General features: G+C 50.9%; 1 long non-coding RNA gene across 1 annotated transcript in view; it reads left to right on the forward strand.

The window, feature by feature from the left end:
- The first annotated feature begins 3495 nt into the window (after positions 1 to 3495).
- LOC105544463 overlaps positions 3496 to 10238 on the forward strand; it is a 69070-nt gene continuing 62327 nt past the window's right edge. The window contains exons 1-2 of the long non-coding RNA XR_001006762.1: positions 3496 to 3859; positions 7273 to 7336. This is a non-coding gene — a long non-coding RNA (uncharacterized LOC105544463). The remainder of the gene's footprint in view (positions 3860 to 7272; positions 7337 to 10238) is intronic.

Here is a 10238-nt window from a genome sequence, read left to right on the forward strand (position 1 = left end):
GACCACTTAACTGATGGATTCCATCAAATAGAACATGTGCTTTTTTGTTGTTGTTGTTTTTTTTGAGACGGAGTCTCGCTCTGTCGCCCAGGCTGGAGTGCAGTGGCCGGATCTCAGCTCACTGCAAGCTCTGCTTCCTGGGTTTACGCCATTCTCCTGTCTCAGTCTCCCGAGTAGCTGGGATTACAGGCGCCCGCCACCTCGCCCGGCTAGTTTTTTGTATTTTTTAGTAGAGACGGGGTTTCACTGGGTTAGCCAGGATGGTCTCGATCTCCTGACCTTGTGATCCACCCGTCTCGGCCTCCCAAAGTGCTGGGATTACAGGCTTGAGCCACCGTGCCCGGCCGGAGGAAGGTCTTTCTGAAAGTGGGGGGGAACAGTAGAGCCCTGCCTTGGGGCAGGGGAAAGGAGGGCAGAATGTCAAGAGGTTGTTTCCTGTGGCCTGCTCCTGAGGCCTGACACACTCAACATTAGAACAAAAGACTGAAGAAGGGCTATGAGGATGATGAGCCGGGAGCCCTGGACGAAAACCAATGTATGTATAACACCATGGTACCGATGCAGAACTCGGTGATATGAACAAATTTTCAAAGTATAGAAAAGTATGTTAACATGCTGTTGTCTGTATTTAAAAATATACCGATACCAATATATTTGATTACATAAGCATGGGGTACCTGGAGTGCCTCAAAAGGCAGCTGGTAACAAATCATTGCCTGAGTAGACGTGAAGGACTGGAGGACAGAGTAGGAGCGAGATTTACTTTTCATTTTATATCCTTCTTTATTATTTTTTGCCCCTCTAGCAATTTGTGTGAGCTTTGTGTATACACAGGGTTCCTTTTTTTTTTTGGAGACAGAGTCTCGCTCTGTCTTCCAAGCTGGAGTGCAATGGTGCAATCTTGGCTCATTGCGACCTCTGTCTCCCAGGTTCAAGCAATTCTCCTGCCTCAGGCTTCCAAAGAGCTGGGATTATAAGCGCGCGCCACGATGCGCAGCTAATTTTGTATTTTTAGTAGAGACAGCATTTTGCCATATTGGCCAGGCTGGTCTCGAACTCCTGACCTCAGGTGATCCAACCACCTTAGTTAGCCTCCCCAAAGTACTGGAATTACAGGCATAAGCCACTGCACCCAACCCATAGGATTCTTAATTTTTGTAGGTTTTGTTTTGTTTTGTAGAGATGGGGTTTCACTATATTGCCCAGGCTGGTCTCGAACTCCTGGGCTCAAGCAATCCGCCTGCCTCAGCCTCCCAAAGTGCTGGGATTACAGGCATGAGCCACCACACTTGGTGCCCTCTTGTCTGTATTTTTGATGCAGTTTCCCCTCCAGTCTTCATTTCCCTGATTGCTGACTTCTGACTTCTTAGAATCCTCTTGGATTCTAGTGGATCCCACAGCTAGTGAGCCCCACAGCTCTGAGTTCCTGATCAGACCTGCCTTCTGAGATGCACAGGCTGCAGGAGGGCAGGGCCTGGCCCTGGCTTCCCCCGACACTCTCACCACCACCCACCCATCTGCAGCCCTAGGTTAGGAATACTGAAAGGGCAGCCTGGGTAGGACTCCTAGTTGGCCACAGAATGGGGGGTAGCCCCCAGTGTTTGCTCAGCAGAATGGATCAGGAATCAGAACTAGCTTCCCTGTACCCCACATCTTGTGGCCCTTAGGCATACCACCCAGATAGGTGCCAAGGATTCCTCTTCTGGAAGGGAGGTAGAGGCTAAATTCTGGCAATGTCTAGATAGCATGTATTGTTAAAATGTATCAAAGTGTAGCCAGGCATGGTGGCCCTGTAGTCCCAGCTACTCAGGAGGCTGAGGTGGGATGTCTTGAGCCTGGGAGGCAGAGGTTGCAGTGAGCCGAGATCACCCCACTGTACTCCAACCTGGGTGACAGAGCGAGACTCTGTCTCAGGAGGGAAAAAAAAAAAAAAAAAAGCCCCCCTGTATATACTTTTTTTTTTTTTGAGACAGAGTCTCACTCTGTCGCCTGGGCTGGAGTGCAGTGGCGCCATCTTGGCTCACTGCAACCTCCGTCTCCCGGGTTCAAGCGATTCTCCTGCCTCAGCCTCCTAAGTAACGGGGATTACAAGCGCCCGTCACTACATCCAGCTAATTTTTTGTATTTTCAGTAGAGACGGGGTTTCACTGTGTTGGCCAGATTGGTCTCGAACTCCTGACCTCGTGATTCACCTGCCTCAGCCTGTGCTGGAATTACAGGCGTGAGCCACCGCGCCCGGCCTGTATATACTTTTTCATGCACACATGATCATTAAATCTGTAGGATAAAACTTCTAGAATTCTTGAAGCAAAGGCTTTCTTTCCAAGAAAGTGCACCAATTTATAGTGAATGGCAATGCCTGTGTCCTTAACGGACTACCCAGCCTACACATCAATGTCATCATCTTGCAACACTCCCAGAGGGAGAAAGGGCAGGCATTATGATTACCACCGTTTTTAAGCAATTAATTAATTAATTACTTTTTTGAGACAGAGTCCCACTCTGTGGCCCAGACTGGAGTGCAGCGGCACGATCTTGGCTCACTGCAACTTCCGCCTGCCTCCTAGGTTCAAGTGATTCTCATGTCTCACCCTCCTGAGTAGCTGGGATCACAGGCATGTGTCACGACGCCGGCTAATTTTTGTATTTTTAGTAGAGGACGGGGGGTCTCACCATGTTGGCCAGGCTGATCTCGAACTCCTGACCTCCGCTGCTCCACCCCCTTCGGTCTCCCAAAGTGCTGGGATTACAGGCGTGAGCCGCCGCACCCGGCCCAATACCATCGTTTTCTAGAAATGAGTAAACTGAGGCTCAGAGAAGTAACTACTTAGTCTAACAGAGCCGGAATCAGATCCTGGGTTTCTAGATTCTCATTCCAAGAGCCTAACTCGGCAGTGGGGAAGGTGGCTCCTGGGCAGTCAACTGACTGCACAGTTCCGCCCAAGGCGGGACCTGGATCTAGAAGTGCTCGGAGCTCTCGGGTGGGAGGATCAGGATGACTGCTGCTCCCGGAGCCAGCTTTCAACTCCCACCCCGCACAGGAGCCTCAGCAGCGCGAGGCGTCGCCCAGACCAGACCTGGAACCCTTGCAGCACGACCGCCGCGCGCTTCCCTCCGGATCCAGCTCCCACCGTCAGAGCGTCCTCCCTCCGCCGCGCCCCGCTCAGCCCAGGCTGGGGCGGGGCCTCGGAAGCGGTCGCCCTCGCCCCGGACAGGGCGGTCCCTCGTTAGGCCAAGTTTTCAAACGGCAAAATCAACCGCACGGAAGAGACTCTGCCTTCTTTTCACTCCGCATCCCAGACGCCTCAGAGAAACTGCCTTTCAGACCTTCGCGGCCTCTCCTGTGCCCGCAGCGCCCGGGAGCTGGGGACCCGGGTTAGCCACATCGACCGCAACGTTCGCGCGCCACCTTGTGTCCGTTCCTTTAGCTTCCAGGGACAACCCGGAAACCACATTTCCCAGCGTGCCTAGCGCCTCTGCGCAGGCGCAAATAGTTTTCCCTCGTTGCCATGGGAACCTCGCCCCTTCTAGAGTCCCGGCCGCTTGACTCAGCGAGGCGCGGTGTGGTTTTTTCCTGAGGTACTCTGGGGCTGGGACCTGGTCTGCAGAAGGTCCAGGGGGCGGCGTAGGGGGATTGAGGAGAGGAGACCAAGCCGGCCTTGCCTCCGGGACCAGCGCTTCCAAATAATCTGGGGCGTCCCGGCGTGCACACGCTCCTGAGGCCTTGCCGTTCTGAGGAAAGGGGCTGGCGAGGCGACCAGGGTCCGCGATGCCGGGGTCCGGCTGTGGCCCGCGAAGGCCCGCTCGCCCGCCCCGGCGTCTTGTCACCGCGAGCCGAGGGCCTTTGCGCGGCCGACAGGTACTCCCGGGAGCTGGCAGCCCACGGGGAGGGTTCGCGGCGCAGGTGAACGCGGAGGTAGAATCAGACAGGGCGGTGAGTGCGCCCGGGGCTGGATCTGGCTCAGCCGCTGGTGGATTCGGAACCCGGGAGGCCCCCAGGCCCTGTGGGCTTCGGTTCCCCCGCTCTGTAAAATGAGGCTTGGACTGGAATTCTAGTGCCCATTGCGATTCCGTTGCAGAGCCGCCCCTGGCTCTGTGTGACCTACGAGTTCCTTCTTCCGTAAAATAAGGAGGCTGAAACGGATGATCCCTAACGTCTCTTCCGACGGTGCAGTATGTTACACACTGCTGGCTCCATTGCCCCTTATTGCACCCCAAGTGCAAGAAGAAAGAAAGGAACCTGGGATGATCTGAGCAAGACTCTCAGCTTGGGATCTAGAGTCAGAGAAACTTGGGTTTGTGACTTTGGACAAACTTATTACATCTCTTGAGACTCAGCTGCTTCATTTGCAAGATTGGGGATAATGTTAATACTACCTCCGGTTTTTGAGGATTAAATGAGATGACACATGTAAGTTTTTAGCCCAGGGACTGCATAGAGGAAGTGCTATCCCAGGTCCCAGCTATCGTTTCTGACAATTTCTACAACAGTCCCTAGCCACCATAAGACCTTTTCTTAATTTTTGAATTCACTTTATTTCTGGGCAAGTTCATTCTCCTAGGAAGGACGGTTTTTTGTTTTTTGGTTTTTGTTCGTTTGTTTGTTTTGAGACAGTGTCTCACTGTCACCCAGGCTGGAGTGCAGTGGTGTGATCTCTGCTCACCCCAACCTCCTCCTCCTGGGTTCAAGCGATTATCGTGCCTCAGCCTCCTGAGTAACTGGGACTACAGGCGTGTGCCATTACTCCCGGATAATTTTTGTATTTTTTGGTAGAGATGGGGTTTCTCCCCATGTTGGCCAGGCTGGTCTCAAACTCCTGGTCTCAAACTCCTAGCCTCAAGAGATCTGCCCACCTCGGCCTCCCAAAGTGTTGGGATTACAGGCGTGAGCCACCACACCTGGCTAGGCAGGATGGTTTTGTAGGCTGATTTTGATGGGGAAACCTGAGTCTTTTTACCCAAGGTTGGATGCTCAAGGCCAGCGTATTGCCTCCATTCAGCTGTAGGCTGAATTATAGCGTTACCACACAGCATTTAGGGAGGATGCAGGCTTAATGCCACATAGCAGGGTAGACACTTAAGGTTCATAGAGGATATGAGTACTTACATGTTATGATGCAAAAGCAGCTGAATATAGAATTATGTGTTTACATAAGACTGGTTACTTTCATGGTTATAAGGAATGCATAAGAATTCTATGCTGCTTGCATTGAGTTCAAGCTTTGTGTTAATTGAGAAAATTGTAACAAGGAGTTTTAAATTAATGAAAAAAGTATATATTTTAAAAATCTGGGAACATCCAATAATTTCACAAACAAGCCTTCATTCGTCCAACAAACATCTTGTCTCACTTTGTCTTCCAGGCTGGAGGGCAGTGGTGTGATCTCGGCTCACTGCACCCTCTGCCTCCTGGGTTCAAGCGATTCTTCTGCCTCAGCCTCTCAAGTAGCTGAAATTACAGGCACACTACAGGCACACACCACCATGCCTGGCTAATTTTTGTATTTTTAGGAGAAGTGGGGTTTCACCATGTTGATCAGGCTGGTCTTGAACTCCTGACCTCAGGTGATCTGCCCACCTCAGCCTCCCAAAATGCTGGGATTGGCCGGGCACGGTGGCTCAAGCCTGTAATCCCAGCACTTTGGGAGGCTGAGACGGGCGGATCACGAGGTCAGGAGATCAAGGCCGTCCTGGCTAACACGGTGAAACCTCTTGTCTCTACTAAAAAATACAAAAAAAAACTAGCCGTGTGTGGTGGTGGGCGCCTGTAGTCCCAGCTACTCGGGAGGCTGAGGCACGAGAATGGCGTGAACCCGGGAGGCGGAGCTTGCAATGAGCTGAGATCGCTCCGCTGCACTCCAGCCTAGGCGACGCAGTGAGACTCCGTCTCAAAAAAAAAAAAAAAAAAAAAAAAAATGCTGGGATTACAGGTGTGAGCCACCATGCTTGGCTTTCCATGAATATTTTTTGAGCACCTACTGTGTACATGGAACTGTGCAGGGTGCTCTGAGGGATATGAAGATGTAAAAGACACTTTCTCTGCTCTCAGGAAATACAGTCTAGTAGAGAAGATCAATTATGCATTAAAAACATAAAATTCAAGTAGAAAGTGATGTGTCATAGAGAGGCCCAGGTTACTGCTCTGAAGATTCAGAGGCAGGAGACATCGCTGCCGAGTCACACTGTATAATGAGAGAATCAAAAAGACAGCATTTGAAACTCCTAAAGCATGTAAACAATGTAGATATGCCAAGAAGTAGGCAAAAGATATTCCGGGCACCCATTCCATAACTTTGAGATACATGAAGGAGAGCTGTCTGTAGCCCTGATTAAATGGTGAGCTTCTGGGAGGCAGGGAGTAGATTTTGGTCAGTGTTTTCCTCCCCTGATTGGCACATGGTTGCCATGGTAAATATTAGCGAATGAGTAGGGGCTACGAGTTTCGTGTGGAGAGGAATGGAGCTGTGGTCTCTATATTACCCTGAAGCTCTTTGATTAGACTCACATGCTGTCTCAGAGCCATTCTTCTAGGGGAAAGAGGCGAATCGGCAGATGATTATGGGGCAAGGGCCATATTGTTGGCATCTTTAGTGCAGTACCAGCTGAGAGCCCAGGGAACAAGGTCTCATCAGTGGATAAGGGGTTTGTGAGCCTGTTTCCCTGGAACCGAGGTGAAGAACCATGAGGGAAGGAAACGGAAGCATAGGACCATGCAGCAGTCCTCAGACCAGTGACGGACACTCCCTTGACTCTCTGTGTCCATTCTTGGCTTTTCTTTTTCTATGGCCCACTCCTTCCTAGGGAGATTTCTCTCCCATCTGTGACCCAGTTGGTAGTGGGAAACTGTGTCCACCATGCCAGCAGATTGCCAAGACCTGCCGCTGCTGCACAGGAAGGAAGCTGGCTTCAGCACACCATCTTCAGGCTGACTTCCAGGGCCCTGCACTTTTCCAGTTCTGTCCAGGGCTGAACCTGCACTAGGAGCTAACCTTGAAGGAGACCCCTTCGAGACAGGTGTTTAATGGCCTGTGGAGGGGAGAACGACCTCAGGAGCTGGGATAGCAAAAGTAGAAAAGATTGAAAGGAGAATGGCCTGAGGACAGGGCAAATCCTCCCAAGTCCTGTTTAATTCATCCAAGGTCTAGATTCCCACTGGAATCTTCTGTTGCTCAGAAGGTGGAGTCATCCTCAGAAAAAGGAAGCTGGGGAGAGATTAAGCAGATGCAACCAGACAGGGGATAGAGCACAACTGACTGTCTTTTTTGTCCCTAGATATGGGATGTTGGAGGACATCTGGGGACCACAAATACTCCTTCTCCTGGAGATGCAACTCAAGGTGAGCCTTTATACCATCGTTCTGGCAACCCGTGCTCCCTCTCCAGAGAATGGTTCTTCCTTTTCATCCTTCTTTCCCACTTTACTCCCGCTCCACGGGCCACAGGTAAGGGCCTGCAGGGTGTATCAGGATTTCCTTATAGCTAAGTGCCATGTGAAGCCTGAGTAGCTCCAGGCCTGGTACTTGATAAGAGGTTATGACAGCCCAGAGCCTGCCATGGAGGCCTCTGTCTGCCTACTTCAAGGGCGTTATGGTCCTATGCAATTTACTAAGCACTGGCACTTACATGTGATCTCATTTAATCTCAACAGCTGTAAGGTCTTGTATTGTGACTTTCACTTTTCCACGTGAGGGATCTGATTTCTTAGGTTGTAGGTCAAAGAACTAAATGATACCACTGAGAGCAGTGATCTTTCCACCGCCTCCATAATCACTGACAGGGTGCCATCTGTCTGCTAGTGAGAACACGGTCCTAGGTTAACCTGAAACCTGAAACTAGGCCAAGACTCTCCTTTTTTCCCATTTCAGCTAGAATTTCCTGCCCATTTTCCTCAGTGTCCTATCCCAGCACAGCTTCTCTGTGTCATTGGACACGTTTGATCTGAGTTTCTCGCTCTCATGCCCTCAGTACATGCTGACTTGTTCTCAGGGCAGCAGGTCCCATCAGAGAGCTTGTGCTCTTCCCCTTGACTCTGCCAGGTGCACCCTCTCCCAGGTAGGCACCCTGGGTAGCTGTGAGACTTTAGGGGATTCTGTATCTGGGTTAGAGCACCAGGAATAGGAAAACTGTTCCCCTGCTGGGTGGGGAAGGAAGTTAGCAAAAGTTTGCCTGATGGGATTGGCCTGGATAGTAATGCTACACCCTATGCGACCGCATCTCATTGGCACCCCTGGCAGAGCAGCTCAATGAGCCATAGAGGTAAAGGTGGAAGGTGAGTGTGGCAGGGAAGGTAAAGGCTCAGGCTAAAGGCTAAAGAAGGGTCCCACCTGCTGGCATAACTCAAGCCGGAGCCATGGAGGCGGAGGTGGGAGACACGTTTGGGTAAAGGAGGATGCCCCTGGGGAGAGGGAGCTGGTTATATGCATCCTACATAATTTATCTTCATATGGCCTGAGAAGGCTTGGAGCTGGCCTGCTTTGCCCAGAACAGCAGCAGCCTGTCTCCCCAGGCAGCGCACACTGCTGTGCAGCTCCTCTCTTGGTTTGGCGGACTGACTCCCATCCTCTGATGGCCCTCGAGAGACCTTTTTCACACCCTCCACCCTCCCTGGTGGCTCAGCTAGATGCCTCCTCCAGCTCTATCCGCCGTCTGAGATCTGATCATCCCAAATGTTCCTATGCCAGGCTGAACTCTGCCTTCTCAGAATGTCCTCACTCCTGCCAACCTGAAGCTCTTATTTTCAACACAGAAATGGGAAATTGGGAGGGAGGCTGAGTGCCATGGGGCCTAGAGTATGTGGTTTGGAGGCAACCAGTGGAATCATTTTTGGGTTAATGGGATGCCTGAGCTGATAAGCAGAGATCCCCCCGGCCCCTACTCCCGAATATGCCTGTGGTGGGTGGCGCTGTGTGGAGCAAGGCCTATATGCAGCACGATCCGCAGGTGGTCCCCACTTGCCCACCCCACCATCCTGCTGCAGCTTCACCCTCACCCTCCACCTCAGCCCTGTTCATTTCTCTCTCCCCTCTTTCCCTCCTCTCCTCCCTCTAGGTAGTGCAAGCAGCAGCTGTTGACCCCAGTGGCACATATGCTTGCCTGGCCTATCTGCCCTTGAGCTTCCTACGGGTGCCCATCTTGGCCTGCATGCTGCAGGACTTGTGCTTCTGTGCAGATACCTCTGATTCTTCTCCTCTTCAAAAGGAAAAAGGACTCAGATAAGAGAGGAGGTTAGGGAAAGAAGACTTGAACGACTTTTTTTTTTTTTTTGAGACGGATTCTTGCTCTGTCATCCAGGCTGGAGTGCAGTGGCGTGATTTCAGCTCACTGCAACTTCTGTCTCCCAGGTTCAAGTGATTCTCCTGTCTCAGACTCCCAAGTAGCTAGGATTACAGGCGCATGCCACTGTGCCTGGCTAATTTTTGTACTTTTAGTAGAAATAGGTTTCACCATGTTGGCCAGGCTAGTCTCAAACTCCTGACCTTGTGATCCACCCGCCTCGGCCTCCCAAAGTGCTGGGATTACAGGCGTGAACCACTGCACCCGGCCCAGACTCTCTATTCTTTTGCTGAAGGCTTTTATCAATCTGATGCCAGCCTACGTTTCTGGCTTTCTCTCCCAGAACATCCTAGTATGTACCGTTCACTGTCATCACACTAGACTACCAACTGTTTCTCAAAAACACTTTTTCTGCCTCTTCACCTTTGCTCATGCTTATCTTTCTATCTGGGAGGGTTCCTTCCACCATTCATCTCTCCATTTAAAAATATTTTTTGAGCACTTTTTATTTTGAAAAATTTCAGTGCAGAGAAGTTGAAAGAATAGTACAGTGAACAGCTATGTAACCTACACCTGGATTCGCCAGTTGTTATTGCCATGTTTCTTTCTTTTCTCTCTCTTTTTATCCTGGACCAACTGAAAATAAGTTGCGGGCATTATGACACTTTACCCCTAAATATTTTGGTCTGTATCTCCTCATAATAAGGACATCATCCTGCATAACCACAATCTTTTCTTTTCCTTTTTTTGTTGAGACTGAGTCTCACTCTGTCACCAGGCTGGAGTGTAGTGGTACGATCTTGGCTCACTGCATCCTCCACCTTCTGGGTTCAAGCGATTCTCCTGCGTCAGCCTCCCAAGTAGCTAGGACTACAGGCGTGCAACCCCATGCCCAGCTAATGTTTGTATTTTTAGTGGAGATGGGGTTTCACCATGTTGGCCAGGATGGTCTGGATCTCTTGACCT

This window comes from Mandrillus leucophaeus, unplaced genomic scaffold (genome assembly GCF_000951045.1).
Source record: "Mandrillus leucophaeus isolate KB7577 unplaced genomic scaffold, Mleu.le_1.0 Scaffold30, whole genome shotgun sequence".
Classification (NCBI taxonomy): Eukaryota; Metazoa; Chordata; class Mammalia; order Primates; family Cercopithecidae; genus Mandrillus; species Mandrillus leucophaeus.